We start from the raw sequence: 18,249 nt of genomic DNA on the forward strand, positions 1-18,249 counted from the left end.
TGTTGAAGCAAGGTGTGTCGTTTGTTTATTTTTTTCAATAATGTGAGAAATATACAATTAATAATACTGAGTCATTAATATTGTCAGATAATGTGAAACCTGCAATTTAGGTCTGGACAAGGGAAAAAAACATCCAGTTTAATAAGACTGCTGAGGCAATTCATGAACTATGATGTTAAGCCTATGTAAAAAGGATTTTACTCCTTGGAAAGAGATTATAAGACTCTCAGATGGAAGCTTTCAGTCCCAAATGAATTGGATGCTGGTGCCAGTTGTTGTTTCTACATCTCAACTCAGGGCAAGGATATTTCCCTGTGCCCTTCTGCAGTTGTCCATTAATGAATATTAGTGAAATGGCTTCTGTAGATTTTCATAGTCTTTTAGATATTGACCCGGGTGTTGTTCCCCTTCTTAGAGCAGGAATTTAGTCTTTTTGAAGTGTAAACCAAAATGGATTAAATGTATACAGAGAAAGAACTTCTAATTAATTTAAAAAAAAAAAAATCCAAGGTTTTGCTTTTTTAAATACATTATCCAGTTCATTTTTTACACTGAAGCATAGCATTGTTGTAGTGGCAAAAAACTCAAACATGAATAACAAGGAGGTGACTAGTGTAATCTTAATGGCAGAGCTGAATGAACTGCAAAAAGAAAAATAACAAAAGAAGTGGTGGAAAACAAGTTAAAACTTTTAAATTCTTTGCCTTTTATGTTGGCTGGTTTTCTTGCCATAATTAGAAAATCCACCCTAGTAGCAGATTGCAGTATATATGTTTATTAATCTGTCTGTTGCTCTTTACACTATTGCAAAGTAGAATAATTTTTCATTTGCTTGGCTGTGTGAAAGTACAACTGAAGGAATGCACTCACAAAAGCATTTACCCAGAGGTATAGTCATTAGATAACCCTTTTAAATTTCCCTTTATTTTGTTCATCTATTCATTTAAATCTAAATGTTTCAAACTGTTGCAGCTTCTAGCTGCCACTCACACTGCCTCAATCATTTATGACCACAGTTTAGTGCCATTTTGAGCTGGGGAGCCTGGTTAGGGGCAGAAAGCCCTTGGTCTCAGCAGTGAAAATCAGCCAAAATCATTTAAATCCTATCAGCTTTATACTCTCAACAGTAACTTGTTATAGAAGGTTCTGTATTTCTGCACTTGCTATAAGATACTACCAAAGGACAGTATCAAAGGCGCTCAGTATCATTAGTCAGTTATGACAATGTTAAGTGAGTGCCTCTCCTCTGGTTATAGAGATTATATTGGAGATAAGTTAGCTTCACTGTTTTTCTGCATCTGTTGATCAGAGGATGAGAAATCTAGAAACTGATCAAAATGAGAGTGTTCTGAGTGACATCTGTAACAACTTTTGAATAGTAAGTAATGTGAAAAGGGTTCAGCAAGAAGTCTCTTGAGAATTTTCACGAGAGAAAAAATTATTATGGTCTATCAAAATGAGAGTTAGATGCAACAATTAAAAAAAAAGTAAAAGGATAGCCAGAGCAACCAATGTATATTAACAATTTTGAAACAGGCAGTTCAAGATGTATGGTAGTTACAATGGTGACTTGTGCTTGTATGTTCAGTCAAGACAGAGTTGCAAAAGGGAAACATATTAAGCCTTCATCTTAGAAGGTACATTTTTAGCACTTTTTTGTCCTTCCCCCTTAGATGACATGTGGCTAAAAAAAGTCTTATTGGATGTCAAAAAACTGTTTTATAAATAAGATCTCTCCTTACTGGGTGGTGAAGGTTAGAAAACAAGTAATTAAAAATGAGTCTCTGTTTCTGGAACGATTGTTGGGTTTTTCTTGTTTTTCTTTTTGTCAGATGTTAACAGACAGACTTCTAATCTTGTTCAGATATGGTTGGTTTTTTATTTGCCCATGAAAAATAAGACCCTGAACAGTGCAGCCTTTCAGCAGATACTGAGACCTTCCTGGCTTCATTGCATCTGCATGTGCTGTACCCCTGTTGCATCCTCAGAGCAGTTACTATTGCAGTGTGCAGTACAGCTGAGGGACAAATCTGTTTGCCACTGTCTGCAGAGGCATTCAAAAATGTTACACTCAAAAATTTCTCAGCTAAATAAAATAGGGCCAATGTTACTTTGAGGCTACCCTATCATCTTTTAGAGGTTGTGACAATGTAGGGAGGTCCCTGATGACTGGAAAATGCCAAATGTCATGCCCATCTTCAAAAAAAGGTAAGGGAAAGAATCTGTGGACCTACAGGCTGATCAGCTTCAATTCAGTCCTAGGTAAGACTATGAAGCAAATCCTCATGGAAGACATTTTTAGGTACATGAAAAACAAGCATTTGGAACAGCCAGCATGGGCTTATCACAGGCAAGTTGTGTCCAAAGAACCTGGCTATAACAAAGTGACCAGTGGCTCTGTGGGTGAAAGGAAAGCAGTGTATGTCATTCACCTTGGCTTCAGAAAAGTTTTAAAGACAGTCTCCCATGGCATCCTTGTATCCAAATAGGGGCTATCTGAACAGGGTAGGCGGGAGAAAACTGAATGGGTCATCAGACATAAAGGATAGTAATCAACGGTTCGAAGTCTGTAGCTAGCTCCTCAGCAGTCGGTTCTGGGGACAGTGAACAACTTGGATGGTAGGATAAAGTCCACCCTCATCGAGGTCACGATGACACAAAACTGGGGGGCCACTTGATATGGTGAATGGTCTCACTGCCATTCAGAAGGATCTTAAATTAGATAGAGTTGTCAGGAATACCATGACATTTAATAAATATATAGGTAAAGTCCTACACCTAGTTGAAAATAACTCCAGGCTGGAGTGCAGAATTGACTGAGTAGGAAGCAGGTCTTCCAAAATGGATGTGTGTGTCTTGGTGGATGACAAGCTGAACACGAGTCAGCAGGATGCCCTCGCCACAGAGAACACCAGCCACAGACTGTGCGAGCAAAATGCAGCCAGCAGGTCTGTGGAATTAATTATTCCCCTCTGTTGGGTACCTGGGAGGTCACACCTGGGACAGAGTCTGTCTTTTGGGGATCCAGCACAAGAGACAGACTGACAAGTTGGAGGGAGACCTGTGGAGGGTCACTCAGCTGATTAAGGGAACGGGGCTGAAAATGTATGAAGAGAGGCTGATTGAACTTTGTTTGTTTAACCTGGAGAAGAAAAGGCTAAAGAGGGAATCCAGCTAGAGCACACATGCAGCTCAGCTGCAGCTGAAGGGACGTGATGGAGAAGTGTCAAACTTTTCTCGGAGAGTTACAGCAAAAGGATGAGAGACATATATATGAGAGGTCACAACTTACAGGAAGGGAAAATTCAATTAAAAAAAGTTTTCACAAGGAAAGTGGTTAAGCACTGGAAAAGTGTCTGATAGAGGCTGTGGGGTTTCCATCCTTGGGAATTTTCACACTTTCCCGGAAAAGATCCTGAAAAACCTGGTCTAACTTGGAGGTTGGCCCTGATCAGTGCTGGCAGTCGAACAACTTTCAAATGTCATTTACAATCTAAATTAATCTATGATTCTATAATTTCACAAGAAAGTAACTTTCTTACTTATTTTATTTTATTTAAAAGACAAAAAAAACCCCAATGTTAAAATGTATAGCTTGAGATATAATTTCTAGAACCAAGATTCATTTGGGTTTGCTATTTTTCTTCTTCAGCGATTTTGGTTAAGGGTGGAAGGAAAAGAAAACAGAAGAGAAAAAAATATATATTCATGACAGGGACTTACAACTATCTCTGTAGTTATCCAATTATTCATAAACTAATATTTCCACAAAAAAAATTTCAAGATTAAGCACAAATTTTAAAAAAAATATTCACTAAAAACCTGTGAATTAACATCCAGCTTTGTGCACTGGTGAACCCAAGCTTATTAAGTGCATTAAATGCACTGCTGAAGCCATTGCTCAAGAAATCTGTGATTGTTAGAATGCAAAAATTTGTGAATAAAAGCAAGACAGTATAACTTAGAAAGACCTGAGCAAACCCACTATTTTTTAAAAATTTACTTTTGCATAATTGCTTATGTGAAACTCATTACCTTTATTATTACTTTTCAGAGGAGATGAGAGTACTATTAAGGATACTTTTTTCACCTGAATGTGGTTGGTATTTAGTAAGAACAGCTGTAAAATCCTAGTGATTGTGAAAGGAAAATGGTATGCTGTGTCGGAAAGCAGAAGTGATTCTTTGCTGTATTTTTTATTGGCTTATGATTCAGACAGCCATTTGCTGAGAACAGTATCCAGTGCCTGGTATTTTTATTTGGAGATTTGAATGAATTAATACCCACACAGAACGCTTGCTTCCAAAAAATCCTGGTGTCCTTTTGTAATATTTATAGTTCTGCCTCCGAGTTTGAAAGGATGGATTGCATGTGTTATGGTGAAAAGAGCCCCCAAAGCCACTTGAATTTCCAAACTGGGTTTCTGCTGGGCTTCAGATAATGACCTGAGTTTCTGAACAAAAACCATCAAGGTTTCAAAACACCAAACCTCAAAATTTGCCCAGCAATGACTTGATTTAGTGCCACTGCAATCATTTGGCTCTTTGCCATTGCCTTCATTAGGCTCACTATCATGACCCAAAAGGTTTCTAGCATTAGCAGGAGAAAAAGATATTTAGGAAACCCTCAACTTTTTCAGCTGTGGTGTGATTTTTTGACAGCACTAGCTTTCTCTCTTTTTCCAAGCAGTTTGCATTTGAGGGTCTGACATAACAAGGCTGCCGTAGCAAGACTACACAAATATCACGGAAAGCACCAGGAGAAAGGCTTTGTATAATCTTCCCTTATTCATCTGAGCCATGTAGTTCTTCATCAATGACACTGTCAAAGTTTGTATTGCGCTCACATTGGAAGAGGAAGCTTCATCCTCACAAACCCAATAAAAGTTGATTACATACACATGATATCTATGGATTAGAGGCAGGACTCTTGGATCCTTTACAAAGGAAGTGTCATGTTTCAGCTTCCATAGGGGGGGTTATGGACATGTGTGTGTGAAGTCCCAGAGCTCCATATAGTCCCTTTCAGCAAAGATCATACAAACAGAACCAAGTTCTCTTTAAAGCACAACTGTAGCATTATAGTTAAGAAGAGTAAAAAATTCTCACTCTCCATCTTCAGGGCTGCCTGAAGGCTGCCAACAGAAATTAATGACTTTCATCAAGGGGCAAAACACGGTAGATATTCCTAGTTAATAATAATAGAACAATAAATTATATTAGTCCAAGCAATTTGGAATGGCAGTTTGCGAGGAGAGGGATGGTGCCCGACCTATGACTGAAGGGTCAAATATTCTAATGGGACCAGCTAAACATCAAAGACAAAAGTCAGATTTTCAAAAGCAGAATTCAGCAGAAAAATCTAGAAGATGTGATTCATGGTAGCATAGGTATAAGAAACAATATTATTTTCCTTTGGAACAAGCAGCTCACTTGAAATAAAAAGCTTTGTGAAAGAAGGTGATTATACAAGCATGTGGACATACATGAAAATAAAAGGGTGAGAATCCCAACAAAGAACAGTGTTCTCTGAGCAAAACATTTCTGTTCTTTGAAGTGGCATTTCAGAAAATATTTTTGATTTTCTGTCACAATCCATCATATAATTATAATATCAAAATATAAAAAATAAGTGATTTGACCAAGCTGACATAATTCTTCCTCCTGAGAATTTTTATTCTCAGAAAATTTTGAAGTCTTCAGGATTTTGCAATTTGAAGGATATCCAGTTTAAAAAAAAAAATCAGACTCTTTCCCAAAAAAGAAATTCCATTCTTTTTATATCTGAAATTCTCTCCTTCAATCGTTTTTGCTTGCCTATAAAGACACAGAGCCTTCTCAACTTACTCAAATGTTCGGTTCCAGAATATGTGTTTCCTAAGTAGACATGCTTTGTAAATACATTTCTATTATTATAGTCTCCCAGATTACTACCATGTAGACTCTTCCCAGCACTTTCAACCAATTCCTTTTTAAAAATGAAGCAAACTCCACAGCTAATTGATGAATCCCACTGAAACGAGCACCACAGAGCAGGTTTATTTCATAAAGTCAAACAAAATAGCCTTTTGTAATGATAGAAGAGGTTTTGGCATAGGCATAGGTGTAATCACCAAAGCCAGTGTAAATCAGATTCTAGAGGTTAAAGGGAAGCACCTGACATTGTAAAATGTGTAATGAAATATTTTTCATATAATCATTATTTTCAGAAAGGTAGTCACCTTGATTGTTACAATACCTAGTTGAAGGTAAAAGATGAAATATACGTAGCAGTCTGGTATACTGCTATAGGGCCAGGTTACCTTTACTGAATCTAATAGCGTCCTTCATTCCTCCTATTAAGTGGGTGGGAAAGAGCAGCTGGTCTTTAAGTAGTCAGACCGTTGGATAGATGGTAAACTACATGCAGGAAGAGGAGGAAACCTCTTTTGCCCCTGAAGTTGTAGGCTGATGATGCTCTCCATAGGTTACTGCAAATTTAGTGACAATTGTTCAGTTCTAATCTGTTTCAATAGCTGCAGCACTCTCCTCTGAGATGCTCTGAGACATTGAAGATATTTAGATTTTCTTACGGCGACTGTTCATATTTTCTTTCTCTCTGTTTTTTCTGCATGAAATTTATGAAAATGTCTTATGTTTCAAGACTGTGGAAAATCACAGGTGATACCCACGCTTTTAATGCTGTAGAGAGAAAGTTCTTGGGAACTTTTTACACTATATAATTGTAATCTGCATATATTATCCACAACCTTCAAAGCTTAAAATTCAGTAAGTATTCTAGGTTACTGGGTACTATACAAATAAGTACAAATATGGTGTGAATCCCAGTTCTCAAATGAAGCACCACTAAGTCGTATGTCTAGATGCTGAAATGGACCCGTGACCATGTGAATACCGATGTTGAGCAGTTTCATACCAACTGGGAAGCTTGCTGTAAAGCAGTAAGTCTGCCCTGCTCCTGGGGGAAGGAAAATTATCACATACGAGATTTACAGATCCTTGCTTGAAAAATAAACCCTGAGAAACTTTAATCTGAGATTTCTAGAAATTTGGTAATACCAAGTTGCATCTAGTTGGAAGTTATTTATAGCAAATAGCCTTTCCGTGGAATACTTTTTTCACATCGGTTTTAAAGTATTTTCCCCCTTCTTGAAAAGGTACAGTTCTGAAATTCAGGCCATCAAAGCAAAAAGTTCAAACATCACTACAAAATATGTTTGAGATAAAATATTAAACATTCAGTAATAAAGCCACATAAATGATTATATAACTCCATAGGTTAAACATGACCCACTTAAACAAATAGCTGGGGCTAAAAAAGAGAGTTTGTAAAATCAGTGTATTTATTCCCAGTCCTCTGAATGACATATGTTTAAATTGATCTCACTATCAACTCATATCTGCTTCAGCACAGTCATCTGATACCTATTTAAATGAATCTTGTCTGAGGTGCAAGATCACTCCTGGGTGACAATTCCATTGCACAGTGGGATGTATGCTAATATAGCTGAACTCAGGGATAAATTCTTGCTGATCCTGATTTCAATGAGAACAGGAATTTGTTGACTCTCTAAAATGAGAAAGATCAAACTTTGAAAAAGGAAGCAATCTGCTGAGATCTTCATGTGCCTTGATTTCAAATACAGTCCTCAGTTTTTAGGGCTCCTTTTAAATAGGATAGGTTACTAGAATAGGGGAGTCTCTGGACAGTAATCCCAAGTCACTTTTGCAAGGGAGAAAGAATGTGGAATAGAGATAAGTAATAAGGGAGCAGAGGGAATTGTAACTTAATTGATAATTAAAATATAATTAAAATACATTAAAGGATGATCAAATAATTCCATATATGTAAATATAAAGTATCAAGCAAGCTGTATATATTGGCCTTATTTCAAGGGCACTTTGCAGTTCATTACTGTGAGTAAGCTTCTGCTTAAGTGCTTTCTTAAAGGGATTGGTCTTAAGTTCCTATTTAAGTGCTTTCTTGAAACAGGGCCGACATATAAGTCCATGCCATTGTACTAAGATACTCTGCCTTCTCTCACTACAGTCACTTATTTCGTCTTGACCATAGTGCAACATACTCCTCCAGGTAGAAGCCATGGCTCTACATTTATTGCTAGAGTAGTCTTGCCAGCTCTAAGTCCTGAATGGGTTTTTCTGGGTTTTCTGGTGTTTCTTCAACGAGCTGTGTAATACTACTAATACAAATAACAGTTAATAAATCAATCTGTTTCTTCCAGGAATTTTGCTAGGAGGCATTAACCCCTTCTCACCATCTCCCAGGCCACACCCCTGCACTCTTTACAATGAGTGCAGCATATTTTTTATTTCTTCAACTGGCATTTGCAATCTGTCCTGACATAATTTACACATTTACACATTTTACAGAGCAAAGCACAGTCATGCAATTTAATTCCAAAAAACATAAGCATAGGAGACTCGGCACACTCGATTAGCAAAGCATATGATCGAGTTTTGCCAGTATGATATCAAAGGCACACGTTTGATTTGAATTTGTGTCAAAATGTACCTGCTGCTCTTCATTTCAAAACAGACATGTGCTGATGTGTTAGCCCATATTCACACACAGGGGGCTTTTATATGCTGCAAACTGCACGTGTAGACCAGTGTCCTTTATAAATGCACTTTCTTTCCCTTCCTTTTCTCTTATCTCAAGGCAGCTGGTCTCCACATCCTTAGGGAGAGGGAAGGCCTGAGACACAGAGAAGGGGAAAGCAAGAAATCAGTATTCAACTTAATAAAATAAAGTTCTGACCCAGATAAAGTCATCTGGGTTCTTCCACTGATCATTGCCCTATTGAGCCACCATTCCAGTTCTATTATTTCTTTTAAATAGGGATTTAATGCTCATGAATGGAAGGTGAATGCTTGAAAATGAAAGGTGATCACTGCAGTAAAGGACAAATCAATACAGAACCAAAGTGCTCTACTTATCCACAGGGCAAACTAAAGTGAAAGGAAATGTCTTCAAGACTCTCTCAAGCAGTTGTACTAATAGAAATGATGATTAAATTCCCATAATATTACACTAGGACTTAAAAAAAAATCAGTAATTAAACACTTACTAGAAAAGGAATTGGCAGCTACCTGGACTGTGGGCATTTTGTTGTTCATTTTCCTTTAGCTTGATTGAAAAGAAAGGAATTTGATTTAATTTTGTGAATTTTTAATTAATAAAGATTGATAGCTGCAAAGAGCAGTTTTAGAAGGACCAGAAAAAAATTACTCCCCTGCAAGTTATTTAAAGTTCAGTTCCTAGGAATGCAAGGAATTGAGTACTTTTCTTGAGTTCTGGGTCACATAAGCATAAATGAGTATATTTGGAATAATAGCTGGAAAGTTAGTTTGTTCAGTAGGTGTGAAATGGGCTTTTTTTAACCTCTAAATGTGATTAATATTGGAGGTTGTAAATAACATGATAGCAAGAGAAGGGCTCATGTTTACAGGTAAAATATTTTTTAATTCCATGGAAATTGCAAAAAATGAAAATAGAATTTGGGCCAGGAACTTTCTGTGCTAATCTGGGACTGACATTTGGGGGCGTTGGTGTCAAAAGATTTTGGTTTTGGGTCATTCTCAGCAGTAGATGAAACAATGAAGGATTCACTCTCTTTGATCCTCCAGCAAACCCTGATTGGTTGGAAGCAGGGAGATACAGTTAACTTCACAAAGTCAATAAATGTGGCCATCTGGGAGAATGCAAATTTAGACAAATGTGATATATGTGGGATGACACTTTTTCCTTAGAACATGCCACACCATAAAAGCATTAAAAATACATTCATATGACCCAGAGCATTTGATTAAAGCCTTCAATATGCAATACATTCAGTCCCAAGCAAACCAAAGGGGACAACTTGTACCAATTCCAGACCCAGTTTCATTCAGGTTTATTTTTCTACCTCCTCAGCCTCTTCTTTTCAGCATCTCGGTCTGTGTTTCCTTTCAATTCAAATAACCAAGTGGAATCTGTGTAAAAAAAACACAATCCATTGTGCCACAACTCCTCCTTTATGTGGAAAATTGTTTTTCCTCTTTCAGTTCTTTACGTTTCATCCTGTCGAGCCACAGGCTTGAGAAAAAGTTAAGTATCTTTGCACATGGGCAACTTCTCCTGGGAGCAGTCCCAGTATGTCTGAAATGAGTAAAGCTGAGCTGATTAGGACCTGATCCCTGCAGCTACTGGTAAGAATACTTTTTGTTCAGCAGTGTGTCCTTCCCCAACAACAGGAACATCACTGGGACTCAACTAGTTCCCAGACAGGAAGAAATCCAAAGCTGCTCACAGCTCTTTCCCAAGTAGCACAATATGCAACGCTGTTATCGAACACCCCCCAGACAGAGAACTGCACACTAAAATTTATCTGTCAATGTGTGTCTAGATCCTTATCATTCACAGCGTGTTTTGGCATTATATAAAATGCAATGTATCCATAGACCGGACAGTGTCTTGAACATGCTCACTCAACCAAAAACCCTAAGAGTCTGTTTTAAAGCAGTGGGTGAACTAACCTGAGCTGAAACACTAAATCTACGGTGGCCAAATACCTCTGTTTTCTGTTCCACGGCAGGCAAATGAGTAAAACCAGGGATTGCCTTTTCCCTGCAATGTACACAGCTGGACAAACATATGGTACATTAAGATTTGCTCCTCATGTAAATACCTCCTGCACTGAGCACAGGAAAAAAGTTGGGGAAAAGTGTGTGTCAGAGCAGTATATCTGTGACACAGCACCTCCTGGATTCACTTTAGATGGAAATTGAAGGTTCAGCCCAGCCCTTACTTATATTTTTCTTTTTTGTTTGTTTGGTTTGGGTTGGGTTGGGGTTTTTTTGTTTGTTTGTTTGTTTTTTTAAAATATTTTGTTTTGTTCTGTTTTGTTTGTTTCTGGTTTTGTTTTTTAAAAAAGTAGACATAGTAATTCTCCTTAAAACAAACACAGAGGACTTGTCAGCTTCCATTTTTTGTAAGTTTTATTTTTGGCAAATTACCTGACCATTTGTATTGAACAAAATAACTGAAAGCATGAGCTTACAGACTTTATTTATATTAAATAGTTCTTCTAGCAATAGTAGAACTAGCTACAGGATTAAAATTTGTCTAACTAAACCTTTATTTTGTGTGATAGGAAATGTAAGATAAGGAAATAGATCAAGCATCCTGAAGTGTGGCTCAAGATTGCTACATAAGAAAAGTTGTGTTTACTTAAAGCTACTTGTTTTTTCCAAAACAAAACACTGCCCTGTGTGCCTGGTCCTCAGCTGGTGTAACCTGTCATAGCTCCACTGCCACCAACAAAAGTGCCTCTGTCCCCACATACGGCTTTGCCGTAGGTGACCAGGCTATCACATGGTGGGCATCGCTGTAATACTGAAAGGAGGTGGCAGGCTGGAGGCATTTACATCTGATGGGGAGGCCTACTGGAAACCAGGGTGTTAAGCAGAAAGCAGAGGATGTGCCTGCTACTATCTGTGTTTTAACAAGGTGAGACAGATGTAGAAAAAAGTGAAGGTTTCTGAGTAGGAGAAAAGGGATGGGGTGGGGGACTCTCCCTTTGAAAGGGCAAGAGTCCCAAACCCAGTTTCTTGTAAAGTCTCTTGTGATCACATCTACCTGTGGTTAGAGAATTAAATATTCCACAGTGCCAACCGTGCACTCATTTGTTCATACTTTCAATTCACACTGGTCCTTTAATGGCTCTGTGCAATAACGTACACAGTGCTAACCACCACAGCCTACTTCATCTGCACTTCATCAGATTAGCATTAGGTTGAAAACTCCAAGACAATATAAATGAGATCAATAAATAGTGCAATCAATCTCAGCTAGTTTTAAGTGTCCAGAGAGAGATTTAAACAGAACTCCTGTAGGCTGACATTGCTTTACCAGCAGAGAGAACACCAAACACATTGTATTGATGCTAACACGTGTGTTGCCCCTTATGATGCTTCTTGCACTTAAACAGCAAAGCCAACAACACTCTTTCTGTTGATTTATGGATGCTTTGGAATAAGTGTTTAAAACATTGTTTGAATATGCAGTGATAGAAAAAAAAATGCATCTATGCAGTTCTTCCTTTTCTTTAGTTTTCCAAAAAGGTTGAGTTTTATCTTGCCTTGCATTTCTTTTTACATTTCCCAGGTATTCAAGCACAGACTGAATAATCTTTGTCCAGTTCTGAGTGCATTGTCAGTGACTAAGGGATAATGTATATTTACAAGTTTTGCAAAGGAAAAAGAAGAACCCAAAATGCTCCAGATGAAGAAAACAAACACAACATCCAGATTCCAGAGGTTTGAAAGAACAGTGATAACAAACTTAGAAAAGCCAAGCAACATAGCACAGTCACAAGTTCTACAGAAATTAAAGATGGAATTACTTGAAATTCATATGATGAAAAACATATAATACTGGGGGCAGGGGAGTGTGGAGTGGATCTTTTGCATGGTATGGGTTTGGGACTATTCTTCATCACTTTGTCTTCACACTGAAAACAAAGCAGTTGCAGCAGCCTCAGTCTGGAATGATGACTCAAGCCCTGACATACGTTCCAGAGTGAAACAGGGCAAGACAGTTCAGAACATTCCAGGTTTTGTTATTATTGCAGTTTCCCCAAAATGGCAACAACTCTTTCACTGGGCTAAAAGAATCTTCCTTTGCTTGACAAAACTCAGAGGGAGCTTGTTTTTTGAAAAGTGGCAAAGCAGGTAGGACATTTTTATAGCCTTCCTTTCTTTTTACCTTTTTGTGACCCCTAAGAAGTCACAATCCTCCCATAGTCTAATCAGCATGGGGAATTGCAGGATGAATGGGCTGGAAAATTCCTTTGCAAGGCAATAATAATTTTTTTTTTCATATATGAATTCCAGCTTAGTTCTTAGGAGCTTAACAAAGTGAAGTCATGGTTATTGTTTTTTAATTTTGTTTGGTCCTTCATAGAGCTTTTCAAAGGCACTGGCTTTTGCATAAGTTGTAAGTTTACGTTAAAGTCCTATGCTAGTCTGTGTTACACATTTTAGTGCATTCTGTACTGCCCTGGGAGCTAACCCCCTCCCCCAAAGAACTCTTTCTCAGCCCCTTCATCTGTAACCTTTCTGCAAGTAAATGCTAATTGAAAAAGAAAGAACACCACTAATCTTGGAATTTAAATGCATTTAACAAAACCAATCTCAATCTAAATTGTTGTTTCACCATTCCCTTTTCCCCAACAGATGTCGAGAAACTGCAATTCCTATTAAGAACACTTGACTGTTTACTCAGCAAGAGAACTTCAGGCTCAGGCTGCATCAATCTAAATGCGTTTCAGGACGTCAGTCTTTTGAAAAGTGCAGACTGTTAGTTGGTTATTTTTAAACGTAATCTTCACATAAAAGAGTTGCTGCATTTTTTCTTTTCACTTTGTCATCCCTCTATCCCTCCTCACGCTTTTATTATTATTTTTTTTTTTTAAATTATGGCATCCAACATAGATGTCCTGAATTTTTATGTCCCATTCTGTTTAAGTTTCTCTTCGTGTTGCTTTATTTCATTTTTTTCTTCCCTTCTTTTCAGCTTTGACTGAAAGGAATATTTGTAAAGATTGTGAACATTATTGCAGGAAGGGAAAAAAGATTCTAAAAATGTTATTTAGTAAGTATGTTAGACATCAAAACATGAATATGTTTTCTTACTGAGCTTTACAGTAAAGCCCCTGTGGGCTTTGACCACAGACTTAAGTTATCTGTGCAGATAAAGACAACTCTGTGTGGTTTTGTTGTTTTGTACCCTGAGCATCGCTAGTTAACCATGACCAGGAAAAGAGACATCTGTCTCATTTCCCCCCCACACCCCGCTTTTTTTTTTTTTTTTTCTTATCTCTTCAGATGATCCTTCAGTTAGCAAATGCAATATTAGTATTTTCAAATATATCCTCAAGTGATAATCACTGAAATGTAGCTTAGGTCTCCATTCTGCAATTAGTGTCTGGCTGTAAATGTGCATAGTTACACTGGTATGAATCCCCATTTAGCATGAGTCCTCCAAGCATGTTTTACTGTAGAATAAATTTCGGTTGATTTACTCACCAGGTTTCAAAATAAGGTGGGTCAAGTCCTTCACTTGCAGCAGGGGAGCTGGCAATGCTGCGGGCTGCAGGCTATGCTTTGCACCTGTGTTGCCACAGACAAGTCTGTGGTGGCTGGGGCAGCCCCACCTCTGGCTGTGTGTTGCCTGAATGGGGATGCTGCTTTTTTAAGGTGTTTTGAACATCCTCTGTTTTCTCTGTTGAAAGCAGGTGGAGGGAATGCTCTGGACCACAGAAGGTCAGGCTTAGCTACATGGCTCTAAATCCCACTATTCTTAAGTATTGCAATGCAGAGAAAGTCAGCAAAAGCATGGGGGAAAGGGATGCGGGTGAAAAAAATAGCTTAAATTATGAATGTTAACAGGCAGCAGATAATTGGGTGCATGGGTGGGTGTGTGGGTGAATGTCTGAAACTGAACTTTTGAACTCTCAAGCAGAAACCTGCTACTTGCTGGCTGCAATCTGTATGGGCTGACTGTAAATTTTAATAGCATCTGGACTAAATAAAAGTGGTACATCTTGAATCCTCCACTTAATAAAGAAGAATTAAACACAACTAGAAAGTAGATGGCTGCCCATCTGTTGTGCTTCTGTATATAGACTCTATAGGTAGAAAAAATGGGGGACTTGGGTTGCAGAAAGAAGACCTGGTGCCAAAACAAAGGGTTGCTGGAAAGAAGTAGTCTCAGGAAGAAGAAGGTGGCCCAGAAAGAAGACTGGAGGAAAAACCCTGGAAGTGAGGAAAATCTGGGGGGGTCAAGGAGATGAAAACAAATGGATTCCCAGGCACAAGGACTGACCAGCATGCTCTTCTGCCCAACTCTTCCAGGCCAGCAGTGATCCCTGGCTGGAAGTGAAGTAAAATTTTAGCAAACATAATGCTGGGGAGAGTATGTATAACTGAGTGTGTGAAATAATCAAGTTGGGTAAAAGCTCTGATCTTGTTGATTCTTGAATAAATCCAGTGTCCAGATCCACCATGTGTTGTTGGTTTTTTGTCTCATTTGTGACAGAAGAGTGAGGAATGCAGAGAGAAGCATAAAAAAGTGATACTCACATGTCATGAGCATTGAATATTGTTTTGAAAATAGGTGTTTCCTTAAGATTTCTAAGAAAAATGCAAATATATAAGTAGAAAATCAAATAAACTATGGAATTTGATTAAGATTCCAGTAAAGATTGCAATACTTCAAGATACCCTAAAATGGAAGCAGTTATAAGGAAAAAAAATAAAATTAAGCCAAATGAAGTGGAATACACAAGGAAATCTCTCACAATGGCACTCTAATTGATAATTTTGCAGTTTTTACCCCAGTTCCATATCCAGAAATCCATTGGAGCCATTTACTAGTGGGTAGAGTAGGCAGGAAACCATTTCCCATCCTCAACATGTCAAGATATTGGGGAAAAAAAATCATTGTGCAGAATGAAAAAGAAGAAAGAAAATGTTGAGGAGTTTTTCATGTGGTTTTCAAGTCTTTTTCATGGAAGAATGTGCCCTTCCAAGAGTTCACTTGGTCTCTGAGAGCTCCAGAGCAAAGTTAAGAAAGCTAAACTGAAGTTTATTCTTTTCTGATGCAAACTGCAGTGGAAACAATAGATTATTTTATACTCCAGAAATCTGTTATTTAAAAAGTTGTCAGTGTTGACAGTGTCTTTAGAATTTAGAAAACTATCAAACATCACAGAATTAGCAACAAATCTCTGCGGGTGCAATAATCCCCTCTCCCCTGAGATCCCTCAGAGCAATCAAAAAGACTAGGTTAATTAATGGCCCATGCAGCTGCTGGACATCTCTGTCTCCAAATTCATAACCCTGGTGTGGACACTCAATACCTTGAGTCATGCCCGAATACGTATTCAGAAGTCAATTTAAATGAAGTCCTAGTGAATTTTTAAGCTTGAGTTCTGGACCTAACATTAACATTGTCTTTCAAACTGTGGGAAGAATTTTTCAGTGTCTAAATTCTGTTTTCAAAAATGATGAAAGCAGTGAAGGTTAGAGTCTGAAAGGAATTTGAGATCTCGAGATGAAATCAGTGGTAGTCATATAAATAACTACTCAAAATCTAGCCTAACCATTAGGCAGCAATCAATTTCTGGTTTATAGGGTATCTGTTGTGAAACATAAATACATTCCCTATTCAGTGGGCTCTTCAGCACATCCATCTGCAACAGGTCCTGCTGTAATCTGTCACCCAGCTAACAGTGCTGGATAGCCATATGCCATTACAATGCCATTTCACTTGTCAACCTTTGTTTTAATGGAAAGGAGGCTCACTCCACCAGTGACTTGAAGACCAATGAAAAGCAACATGCTATACAGCATAAGTAAAGAAATGGGATTTGAGTATCAAGCTCCCTGCATTTTGGAAGTCATGAAAAGGAAATCAAATAATAATTTGGCAGGTATATATTAAAAGTTTGTGGTCCCATGATATCACGAACTCTTTGCACCAACAAGGGGTATCTGCATGGGTACAAAGGGTCTGAATTATATATACAGTTTCTCAGAAAAGTCTGTGCCATACAGTAAGTTTGTAAAACCAAAAGCTGAGGGTTCTCCGGTTTCTTTGTATGGCTTTCTAAATTGCAGTAACAACTGATCATCCTAGCAGCCATGGCAAACACTAATGCCTATGCAATAAGGGCAATCTACTTTTGAGACACTGCTGTTTAGATTACATAATTTAAAATTCAAAGCCGATATATAGAATCACCAGCACTTTCAGTATAGTTAGAAATGTTTTTGTAAATCAGATATTTTATTTTATTTTATTGTCCAAAAAATAGCCTTGGAAACAAAAGTAATTTTTTGAAGAGACAATTATAACTGAACGATTTTTGCTTCCAGAATGTTAGAACCAAAGGAACTGAGGTTTGTGGTTATGTTCTGCTTTTCCTTCAACATCAGCAATCCAGGTGTTTGCTTGCTGCTTATATTTGGTTCAGCAAATACATTCATTGTGGTCACTGTAAGGAAAATTCCTTTCTCTGTGAGTGTGTTACTCACCTGGGTTCCCCTCTGACCTTATTTCATAGCATCGCAGTCCAGTGAGAGAGTAAAAATTATTCCAAGTTCTTGTTTTGCATGAAGGATTATCATCCTCTTTCAAGCCCTGATGTTAAAGGTCAACTTGTAGTGTTTTGTTTCATTCTCCAATATAATTTCAGTTTAGGTTTGTGCCTATTTATGGGCTCTGTGGTTGATTCCTTTCCTCATTCCAAAGTGAGAAGACCCTCAAATGCCTGCTCTCTGCTCCAGTAGCGGGCTGTGGGGAAGAAACAGCCTCTGCAGAGGGGCAGTAACAGGAGGAGGACGGCTGGGTCTCTATCCAAATAAGCCCCCGGCTCCTGCATGCCAGGCTGCCCTCATGGCACTGGGACGAAACGTGAGAGCCTCTCTGACCTGTGTGGCAGCACACCAGAAGCTAGAACCTGCCCCAGCGTATTGCTGTCACTCTTTTCTCTGCGTGGTGTGGAGGATAAACAAAGTGGCCTTCCAGCTCTGGAAGTGCACCATGAAGCATCCAGCCTGAGACTCAGGCACAGCCGCCTCACCCTCCACAAGAAGGATCTCCCAACAGCATTGCAAATAAATGTTTCAGACAGAAATGTTGAACCTGGAACCCATCACAGCTGTTCTCTTCTTCCTGCCGGAAGAGGAAGCCAGTACTTCTGGCTCAGTGATCTCCCCAGCCACATTCTAAAGGTAATTCAAATGGGAAATTTGCCCTAGCACACAGTGAAACACATCTCTGTTCATCTAAAAGTACTCATTTCATTCATTGTCAAGGGCCAAACCCCAACTTTTTCTTGCCACTTATTAGTTGCCATGTGAGTTACATGGCTATTTTTCTTTTTGGCCCCAAGACACTGACAAAAGACCTGAGGAAATCTGTTATTGCTGTGGGCAAACCAAGTCATCTCCCACCCTAGCAGCACAAATAAAGTGCTGCTCATACTTCTTATCTACTGAGGTTTCTATCCAGAGTGAACTGATGCTTTATTTCAAGGTCAGTTTGCTGTATGTTTGCAAACTGCAATTAGAAGAAAATTTTCACTTTAACAATTAAATTTATGCTCAGACACAGCAGTAGAGGGCTAACCGGTAATGGGTAAGAAAATAACGCTGAAATCTTTAGGAAATTCACTTTAAAAGA

At 38.4% G+C, this 18,249-nt stretch overlaps 2 long non-coding RNA genes across 6 annotated transcripts in view; one reads left to right on the top strand and one right to left on the bottom strand.

Moving 5' to 3' along the window:
- Positions 1 to 14,941, bottom strand: part of LOC130152654 (uncharacterized) — a 66,699-nt gene extending 51,758 nt beyond the window's left edge. For 3 of the 5 annotated variants that reach the window (XR_008823067.1, XR_008823065.1, XR_008823063.1), the window contains exon 1: positions 14,088 to 14,939. This is a non-coding gene — a long non-coding RNA (uncharacterized LOC130152654). Of the gene's footprint in view, positions 1 to 8,532; positions 8,716 to 14,087 lie in introns of all 5 variants that reach the window. The other 2 variants (XR_008823064.1, XR_008823066.1) reach the window with 2 other exon arrangements.
- Positions 8,722 to 13,468, top strand: LOC130152655 (uncharacterized). Its single transcript, XR_008823068.1, has 2 exons — positions 8,722 to 10,208; positions 12,166 to 13,468. It is a non-coding gene; the product is annotated as an uncharacterized LOC130152655 (long non-coding RNA).
- Positions 14,942 to 18,249: the final 3,308 nt, after the last annotated feature.

This window comes from Falco biarmicus, chromosome 7 (genome assembly GCF_023638135.1).
Source record: "Falco biarmicus isolate bFalBia1 chromosome 7, bFalBia1.pri, whole genome shotgun sequence".
NCBI lineage: Eukaryota > Metazoa > Chordata > Aves > Falconiformes > Falconidae > Falco > Falco biarmicus.